Raw genomic sequence first — 9,969 nt, forward strand, 5'->3', positions numbered from 1 at the left:
ATAATAAACTTAATTTATACAGCACTTTTCTTAACAAAGTACAAAATAGAAAGTGCTTTACATGGTTAAACCGGTATTAAAACATTTCAGGAGGCAATGAGGCAAATACAATAAGACAAGATAAGAATACACAAATAAAATGGAATAAAGAAATGATTTAAAAGATGAAATACTGGTTAACAGATACAGATGAATGGAATAAACAAATGTTTGCATAGTAGGAAGTGTCCAACCCAGCGCCTTTAAGGCCACAGTTAAAAAGGGATGGACTGCAGCTACAGGCCAGATTTTATTTCAGTGCATCAACCAACGGCGTCACCAGGTCATTTTTGACATGATTTGACTGTAGCCCCGAATGTAACAGCGGCAAAAATATTTTCCATGTTAATATGCAATAATCTTCATGACACAGACTCTCTTGCAGGTCTTCAAAGAGAGGAGGCTACTCGCAATAACTGATACATTTTGTTTGAAGTTCAAGTAATGTGACCCCACACCGTTACTCAGACTGCCTGCATTTAGAGAGAGCACGAGAGAGAGAGAGAGAAAGGGGGGGGCATTGCTCACAGCTTCAGGGCTTGTCCACGACTTCTGAATTGCAAAATTGTTATCAGTACATTTAAATATAAATGTTGTCGATCAGTGTCTAGTCAGTGTATCAACACAAACGGTTAACAGTAGTGAGAGAATATCATGACACCTGACCGCGACACTGACACCTGTGTCCTGCTGTCTCTGTCCCCCTCGCTGTGAGTGACTACTGTTTTACTGTCTCCAGGATGCTTTATTCCCTCTGTGAGCTGCACTTAATCAGAGTTGCTGAAGTGAACATTTGTGTGGAATTATGGAGATATTGCTGTCTGATCATGAAGTGTTCCCCCCCCGCTCAAGCTGTTTCCTGTGTTGTCGGACAAAAAATATTCGCCAAATGCGCGAAAATACCTGAAATGTTTGGTACTGGAGCTGCAGTAGCTTCAACTGCATAGAGCAGGCACTTGAAGGAGTAAAGGAGAGCCATGGCCACTCAAATAAAATGCTGTGAGAAAGGTTTATTTGCACAATAAGAAAACCTGCAAAGCAATAAAAATATATTGATTATAAATATATTTTTAAAAATAAACTTAATGTAAAAAAAAAACAAAAAGCTACAGCATTACATTCTGTTATATTTTTATATTCTGAATTGTCACCTGCCACCTAACTTTTGTCCTTCCCTTTATAAAAATAAAGACATTTCTACCACAAATTGGTGCAGAAAATGTCTCCAGAATGCAGGAAGTGTTTATGCTCAAAATCTTCTTTTTAAACTAAATTCAAATTAATTAAGCTAATTTATCATTAAGGTGAAAAAAGTGCTACAAGACTTTAGGCTACTTCAGGCATGCCTGCATGTATGTACACTTGCTTTACAGACGTACTTTTGGGTAGGCGGCAGTGGGGGGTGAAAACAGAAAAGATTTCTGGGCTGGGCTAAGCCCCCAATGTTTCAAGAGCCTGGAAACGCCCCTGGCATCAACTGTGCTGTTGATTCTCTTTCCAGACATTGATATTTTTCAACTTTTAGTAAATGTTATTTAAAAATTATGACATACGTACATGTCTGTTTTAATAAGAGGATATAAAATGGTGCTTATTTAGGTGTGTATATATTGTCTTGTATCACATGCCCTTCTGACGTCAGTGTTTATAATCATGCACGTCTTTTTTAAGTAAATAAAAATCTTGTTTCTTAACGGTTGAATTCTTTTCATGGTTGTTGTATTGGAATGCAGTACACTGTGCAGATATTCATGGTTTTATAGATTAACAGATTCATTAAAGACATTAACGATACCCTGATGAGTTTTCTTAGATGCACTCATCATTGAGGTCCAGCACACATGTTGAATGCATTTCCTACATCAAACTCCAATTGCAAAGCCATTTAAATCCCCAAAACTTTTTTAAAACTTTAAATCCTGCAATGTTTACATCATTTTTTGCTAGCTAGCAGTCTTCCTCTTTGCCGCCAGCAACTATAACTTGCTAAATTTTTTTGCTTGAGTTCTCAAACATTTTTACAAAGTACGCACATTTACGCACGTTTACTACAAATTCCACCAATTCAATCCTCTACAACAATATCACAGAACTCGTGAGTTGATGTCAAATACATGGTGTTCCTTGGTAGACTGAAGCCGTGTTTCCTTAAACGTGTTTTTGTGAGCATTTTGAAGTATTGCATTAGAACAGGTTGATGAAAACGGCACAATTCGAAAAAAGGTTTTTACACTCACTTGAGGTGGTTTTTGCCTTTGTCGAAAAAGAGTTAATACGCTAAATGGGAGATGGAAACACACAAGTTCTGATGTAGCGAACTTGTAACGTCTGATCAGCTGTTTCCGCTGTCGGCGTCTTGCTGGATATTCCCATAACGTGCGGAGACATGGCTGATAGCAACTTGCCCGCTTGAAACACATTCCCGAGGACCTTGCTCCATTTGTTTAAGATCTCTCAGAAATTTAGAAATGGATTATCCAAAATACCTCAGGTCCATGTGCCCGGTTTTGTTTCTGGTTTGAAACCCATATGTCTGACATAACTACGCCTGACATAGCCTGGTTTATTCGCTCCAAACCAGCTGATGGAAACGTACCAATTTTGCATTTACTTTTTGTCCTTTATTTGCGACATTTCTAAAGTCCACTTAAAATGTGCATGACAATTAAATAGAAATATGGCTTGAGTAGAGAAAAGATTGCGTGCCTATACACAGGTCAACATGTGAACTACACTTGAATGTCACACTGCTGACAAATGAATGCTGGTAACCCTGGAGAGCATCCTTGGTGAGCCCAACCATCGTAAGTCAGATAAAGCATTTTCTTTGTTGCCCAGCTGTTTTTTTCTTTTTGTGTGTGTGTTACCACTCGAACCTTAATTTTCTGATTAATTGAATTATTGATTTTGCTGGAAGACTGGGATAAATTTATGTTGTTACTTTGAATGAACTGAAAAGACAATATTTTGTGCTTTTGTGAATTGATTGGAAAGAGCCTATTTTGTGTTTTTTACATACCAAGAGAATACTGAACGCTGATACCCTGAGAGGACAATTTGAGTGTTTTTACAAAGCATAATTTTGTAGTTTTTTTGTTTTGTGTATGTGCATTATCCCAATACAAGCTGTTTTTTATTGTGCTTTAAAAACTCCTGAGTTGTGGTTTTCATTACACTGTTGGTGTCATTCAACGTGGGGGGTCCATATTTTTTTTCCTTTGTGACATTTGATTAAAAAACTAAAATCATTAGTATCTTATATGTCAGGAGAGAGATCTGACTGGCACCCCAGACATAAATTAAATTAAGAGTCAAACTGTCACAACAGTATTACAACCCATCCCCTAGCTGTATTAGCATAGTGGTTTGAAATTAGAATGGGTCATACATTTTTTTTCTGCAATAGCATAGATACTAAACAAAATCTTTGTCAAAATCAGTTTTTTTGTCTATATATTTTGAATTTGCCTGTTTCCTGCCTTGACAACCACCATGCCTGATTAGGGAAGAAGTAAATAAATACTGAAGTGATCTAATGACTCCTATCTTATCTCCAATTGGTGGAACTTGTTCCAACTCTTCCCATGTTACCACCATTCCCGGTCTCCCCTACTGTACATCCTTGTTTGTGTTTGAGTTTAGGACCTCCTCATTAAAACATTTCTCCATAGCGCCACTAGTTGTCAAAAACTCAACATGGTACCTTTTTTTAAAAGTACCTTGGCACCAGCTGAAAAATTAAAGTTTTTGCTGACCTGCTGTGTTTGAACTTTTTACCTTGCTGCTGAGGTGTAGAAATGCACTCAGGATGTGATGTCTTTGAAAGATGATATCATATTTTTCATGCACTTTCATGACAATGACTCTTACTGAAAGAATTAAAAAGTCCTCCAGCATGAAAGGTTGCAGCTTAAAACATATATTTTTAAATATTGACTCCAGGTTTTCCTGTTTTGGTAAATCTTCTTTTCCCAGCTGTAATAACACTCTACAACTAGTCGAGTGGAGCAGCCACCTCATCCGAGTCATTACTGCAGCCATTTTATTCATTTTATTCATTGAGTTGTCATACAGTGTGTTCACGCCTGAGTGAGACTCCTGTGCCCTGTGGGCTACTGTAAGGTGAATTGTGGAAGCCTCTGCTTATGGCTGAGGTGATTCTTACTGGGGCGGTCAGGGTGGGGGAAAATGAAGTGGTTTTTGATAAGAAGCGAGCATGCAGCCTTAAGCAGGGGGGCAATTTTGAGGCCACACAGCCAGCAGAGGAAGAAACTACTGATTACACAAACCATAAATACAAATTTGTGATCCTACAAAAAAGATGTACTGGTTGGGGCCAAAAGCGTACAGTAAATAATCAACTTGTATTAATTATACACAGTACAACACGTGCTACCCATCCTAATTAGGAGCAGTGGGCAGCCATTGTGCAGTTAGGCGTTCTGGGCCTTGCTCAGGCACACCTTTGGCAATGGTCCATGGTCTCTAACCAGCAACCCTCTGATTCCAAAGCCAAGACCCCATAAGTGTCATTTACTTTAGGGACTCTGCTTTTTGGAATTGCTGTTTTTGTCCCCGTCACTTTTTGAAAGCATTTGTTAAAAATGTTTTGAAAAATACCTTGCACCAAAAAAGGTAACTAACAAATGAAAATGCTTTGAGAAAACTTTATTTGCACAATAAGAAAACATGCAATGTAATGAAACAAATGTGCATTGCCTCAAAAAAGTATCTTAAGCTAAATTGTCACCTACCAGCTAATCTTTTTTCCCCCCTTTATATAAATACAGACATTTCCACCATAAATTGAAGCAGAAAATGTCTCCAAAATGCATGAAATTAAGGGTTTAATGCTCCAATATTCTGGGGGAGGACGCCCTCACATATTTCAGCATTTCCTATTTCTTCAAAATAGTGTTAAAAATCTTCTCATCTTATTCTCCTGCATCATCACACCCCTAATCCGAGCCCTTATGTCCTCACTACTTTTCAACACAAAGTGACGCCCTTGCAAAACCCACAGACTGAGCTAATGCTGCCCAGTAGGAGAAGAAAAGAAGTCTTGATAGTTTTGAAAAGATTTTATTTACAAACATAACGTTCAATTGTATTATTTTGTACCCACCCACAAATCCGCCCATGCAGAGGACCAACATCCCACTGAAAATCAGACTAAAGAGAAGATATTAAATTCATACGCTTGATTTTGCATAACACAATTACCGGTGAGAGTGTGAGGCTGTCAGCCAGTTGTATGGGAGGCAAGACTGAGTCCAGATACTGTGGAGGTGTGCTGGGCCCTGGAGTGGAAGCTGTGCGTTTTGAGGAGGGTGACAGAAAAGAACAGCACATTCCCACAGTGCTCCTCGCTATAGTTCCTACACTCAAAGCAACACAATGTTTCTTTCACTCTTCAATTGGCTCCCATTACCGACCTCCTGACAATGAAAACACTGGCTGTCTGCTACAATAAATCACTCCCTGTTTATGTTATGGGATGCCTCTGCTTGCAAGAGCTAAATTCAGAAATGTACTGTAGATGCGCTCAAAGAGAAGTTTGACTTCAATAAAAACGTAACTTCTCAAGAGAAGAGGAGAGTGGAGTAACTACAGAGGGTTATTCAGGGATGTGTTGATGTTTGTTTGCGACTCAGGTTGGAGCTGCAGTTAGGTACATTATGATTTTATGTTTCCATGAATAATGTGAAGTGTTTTAATGTTTTAATTAAAGTAACTTTGTAGTATATAAAGCACCTTTATGGGCCTGTCTATATCTTCCCTTTCCTGGTTTTGAAAACCAAAAACCATGCTGAAAACCATGCTGGAATAATAGATTCAGAGCTAAGCTTTAACAGCAAATAAAGTCAATAACAAAGTCTGCTTAATATTTTCGAAACATTGCAAAAGTGCTTAGAGTTATGCCTTTATGGCACAACTCTGTTCTGCCCTTAAAATACTCTCCCTTCCAAAATGTACTTAAGTAACAGGGAACAGCAGGGCTGAAAGTATTAAGTCAATTAGGCGACTGACAGAAAATTATTTGGCAACTACTTTGATTGATTAATCATTTAAGCACATTTTCAAGCAAAAAGCTCAAACATCCTCCAGGTCCAGATCCTTAACTGTGAGGATTTGCTACCTGTCTTTGTCTTATGTGATAATAAACTGAACACACTTGGACTTTAGACAATCTGAAGATGTCCCCTGGAGCTTTAAGAAGCTGCCAATGGGTATTTTTCACATTAGTTGCAAACTAATCTGCAGGTTAATCAATATTAAAAATAACTGTTAGTTGCAACCCTATAGTGAACAACATGCTGCAGTAAAACTACCTTTACATGTTCAATTTATTCCAAAATGAAGCTGCATTAATCAAATTTTGGCCAACTGGGGGCAGAAAAACATTCATTTGTACATCCAGCAGACACAGAGCAACATTATCATCCCATTCGAGTCTTATCTCTGGCCTCCACCAACCCCTCATGAAAATATCTGGCTCTTTAGCTGCTGGATGTTCCACATGCTTCACCAGCGAGTCTCTAACTGTGTCTGTTTGCTGTTTGGCGCCAGGTAGGTGGTGTACAGCGGGTTTATTTGAGCTTGTTTGAGCTGCCTGCTGCTGGAAACGAGGTTGATGAGAGCGCTGAGGCTGAACCGTACGGGGAATGTGCCTTAAAGCACAAACAATGAGCTAACAGAAGGTAAGTTAATAGAGCTGCAGATTCTCACTATAAGGTTCCCCTTTTGACAACATTTGACTTAAAAATGTTTTAATATCAGAGCTTGATACTGTACCTGCTATCATTTGACCTCCTCTTGATCCATTTCTCAGAAAATGAACACTATGCTTGCTGCTGAAGGTGTGTGACAGAGTGTGTGTGTATCTATCTTAAGAGGCCGGCAGCCTTTGTCCCTCAGCACTCAGACTTCCTGATTGCTGTTATTTGGTCAGCCATGGCACCCGCTCGCTGCAATTTACAAGACGCAAGAGGGTGTGTGTGTGTGCAAGGAGAGAAGAGAAGAGGAAGAGTGAGGGGAAAGAGAAGAGAAGAGTGTGGCAATTTGGAGTAAGCACAAGTGTGTGTCTCCAAGAGTGTGTGTGTGTGTGTGTGTGTAGACAGTTCAAGTAGCAATTTGGAGTAAGCAAGTGTGTGCGTGGCCGTGTGTGTTTGTGTGTGTCGACAGCTCCAGCAGCTTTTCGAGTGGCTACTTTGATGTCTGACCCACTTTGGCTGTTGCTGAGTATAAAGCTATTTATTTAGTTGTGTGTGTGTGTGTGTGTGTGTGTGTGTGTGTGTGTGTAAAGCTATTTATCTGGCAGTGGACTGGAAGAGTTTTGCTGTGTGTGCTGTTGGACCCCTCAGCATCTGCTGGTGGAGACAGCAGAACATCTCACGCTCGGTCTCCTCCTCATCCCCTTCTGTTTCCTTCATGCAGCTCCTTCTTCTCCTTGTCACACGGCTCTCCTCCTCCTACTCCTCCTCTTAATGTCATGTCTTCTCCTCTTCATGCCTCGTACTACTCTGTACTTCCATCTTCCGTGTGTCATTAACTTTCACTGATATAATGGTCAGCTCCGATTGGCTGAAATTAGAAGCTGCTGCAAAGTACCAGATAAATCTTCCCCCCCCTCCTTTCCTGCCAGACTTTACTATGAGATCGGATGTAACCAGAAATAAACACCAGCAGTCCGGACTTGGGTTTACAGGTTCTGTCACTGAAAAGTACACCACTTCTATTGAAAATAATATAGTAAAAATAAATAGTTACCCCATATCAACATTCAGAGATTCAGAGTGAAAACTGTCTTTTAATTACCTGTTTCTTACAACAGTATAATCTGTTTTACTGTTGACTAGTTCTTTATTTACAGTGTTTAAAATTAACTATATATATATATATATATATATGTGTGTGTGTTAAAAAACACCCATTAAATAAGGCTCATATTGAGCCTTCAATTGGTATTTTTTGGATAATCCATTTCTAAATACTTTCCGTCTTATCTAACCCAAGCTGATTTGTTCCTACTAAAGATGAAAATCTTCAGCTCCCAAATATATAGTTGTATTTTTTTTCAAAGGCTCTGTAATTTCCCAAAACCGACACGTTCTCATACCTAAACAACAAAATATGTTGACATGACAGTTGGAAAGTACAAGTTCAGCGACAGGCGTCCCAGAGCGTAAGTATGTTACTCAAGTCAAGTGACATTAAAAACAGTGTTAACGTTGGGAAGCAGTTGTTTTGTTTAGGCAACAAAACTACTTGGTAAGGTTGAGGAAAAGATCGTGGTTTAGGTTAAAGAAAGAAAGTACATTACCTTAGTGACATGATGTAAGTCACATGTCTTAACTCACGTGACATAGGTCACACAAGGTTGTTTTCAGCGGTGGATTAGTACACATTTGCTGCTCTAGTGAGTAGCAGCAGGACCGTCGATGTTGGATCAGCTCAAAATAAACTACAGTCTGTGTGTTCATGGTGATGAAGGAACATGTGTGGCTCATTGATGTGTTTTTAATAGTTTTTGGACATCAGAGTAGCTCTATCGCACAGAGGAAGAAGAGATATCAGGATTTGACTACACATGTAATAACTTCTGAATAACGAAATAACATTCAGAGTTGTTTTTGGTCCTTTCATGGGATTTTTTCACAATAATAATAAAAAAATATCACCAGCATTATCCTTTGCTGAAAAAATTCAAACGTCTGTTAGTGAGGTGAGCAGATGTCGCTTGTTTGTTGCCAGTGCAGTTTTCCTTGTTTCTCACCCCACTAGGAGATTTTTCTGGCAGGAAAATAAGATTTTAGAACTGAAACATATGCCTAATGACAAATAAAATCAAATGTTTATTTTTGCTTTGGAATGTTAACCTGTTCCTGTGTGTTTCCTTCCTTTATCCTTGTGTTGAAATTCAACCAACCAGCCATTGTAATTTAAACAGTGTTCATGTAACAGTGACAACAATAACGCCATTAGCTTTAGCTCACCATGATGTCCATTTAGTTGCTGTTTTATGGATTTTTATCACATCCATTGATCATCATCAGATGGAGTTATAATTGCACAGTTTTCACAGGACTTGTACATGTTCAAATGTCCTTATGTATATTTTCTGCAAAAATGCTGGCGCTCTGGTGCTATATTTGCAGTTCCCAGTGATCATTTTTCAGTGCAACCAATCCTGTGATGTTTTTTTCTTTGGATTATCTGTCAACCACAGTGGTCTTTTCAATGATTTCTACCATGATTGTTATCACAGGTCATGCTGACATGCTGGAGTCTGAAACACAGCTTAGATATGTGGACATAAATCATGTAGGTCTGCTACTATCATCATTTTCATTTCAATGTCAGAAAACAGTGATATATTTCCTAAAACCCGACAGTCCTAACCCGAAGATATATAACAATGATGTAAAATAGCAAATCCTCACATTGGAGAAATTGAAATGTATGAACGTTCTTCTAAATTCTAAAATCATTATATTCCTTCATCTCAGAAATGATTAGAGGGAAACCATTGAACTGGACACACTATTCATGTGTTTGCAGCAACACAAGTTTATCTCATGTTTATTTATTCATTTTCAGCCAGTCAGACATCTGAGTCATTGGTTGACGAGGAGGAAGAGGCTGGCTTGACGGAGTTTAACCTTTGATATAAAATGAAAACTTCCATGACAGTGGAAACCTTCTTGGCATAAGTTGGGATATAAGTCAGGTCACTGGAGTTGAAGGTAAATACACGCTTTGATCCACCAGCTCAGCTTCCACACTCTGACTTTGCACTTTGCAATTTCACTGACAGACCTCTGACTGTATGTATACTGCTGTCTGCTGCACGTACACTTTTCATGTCAGGGAAAACAAATTTCTTTCCTTTTTCATGCATTCAATACTTTCACAACATGCTGTGTTTCC

General features: G+C 38.8%; 1 protein-coding gene across 1 annotated transcript in view; it reads left to right on the forward strand.

Moving 5' to 3' along the window:
• The window catches only part of rbm45 (RNA binding motif protein 45), a 93,015-nt gene extending 83,247 nt beyond the window's left edge, over nt 1–9,768 (forward strand). Inside the window, exon 12 of the mRNA XM_046064771.1 lies at nt 9,640–9,768. The gene's annotated coding sequence lies outside the window, so the exon portion shown is untranslated. The remainder of the gene's footprint in view (nt 1–9,639) is intronic.
• Nucleotides 9,769–9,969: the final 201 nt, after the last annotated feature.

Source organism: Micropterus dolomieu, linkage group LG12, assembly GCF_021292245.1.
Source record: "Micropterus dolomieu isolate WLL.071019.BEF.003 ecotype Adirondacks linkage group LG12, ASM2129224v1, whole genome shotgun sequence".
Lineage (NCBI taxonomy): Eukaryota > Metazoa > Chordata > Actinopteri > Centrarchiformes > Centrarchidae > Micropterus > Micropterus dolomieu.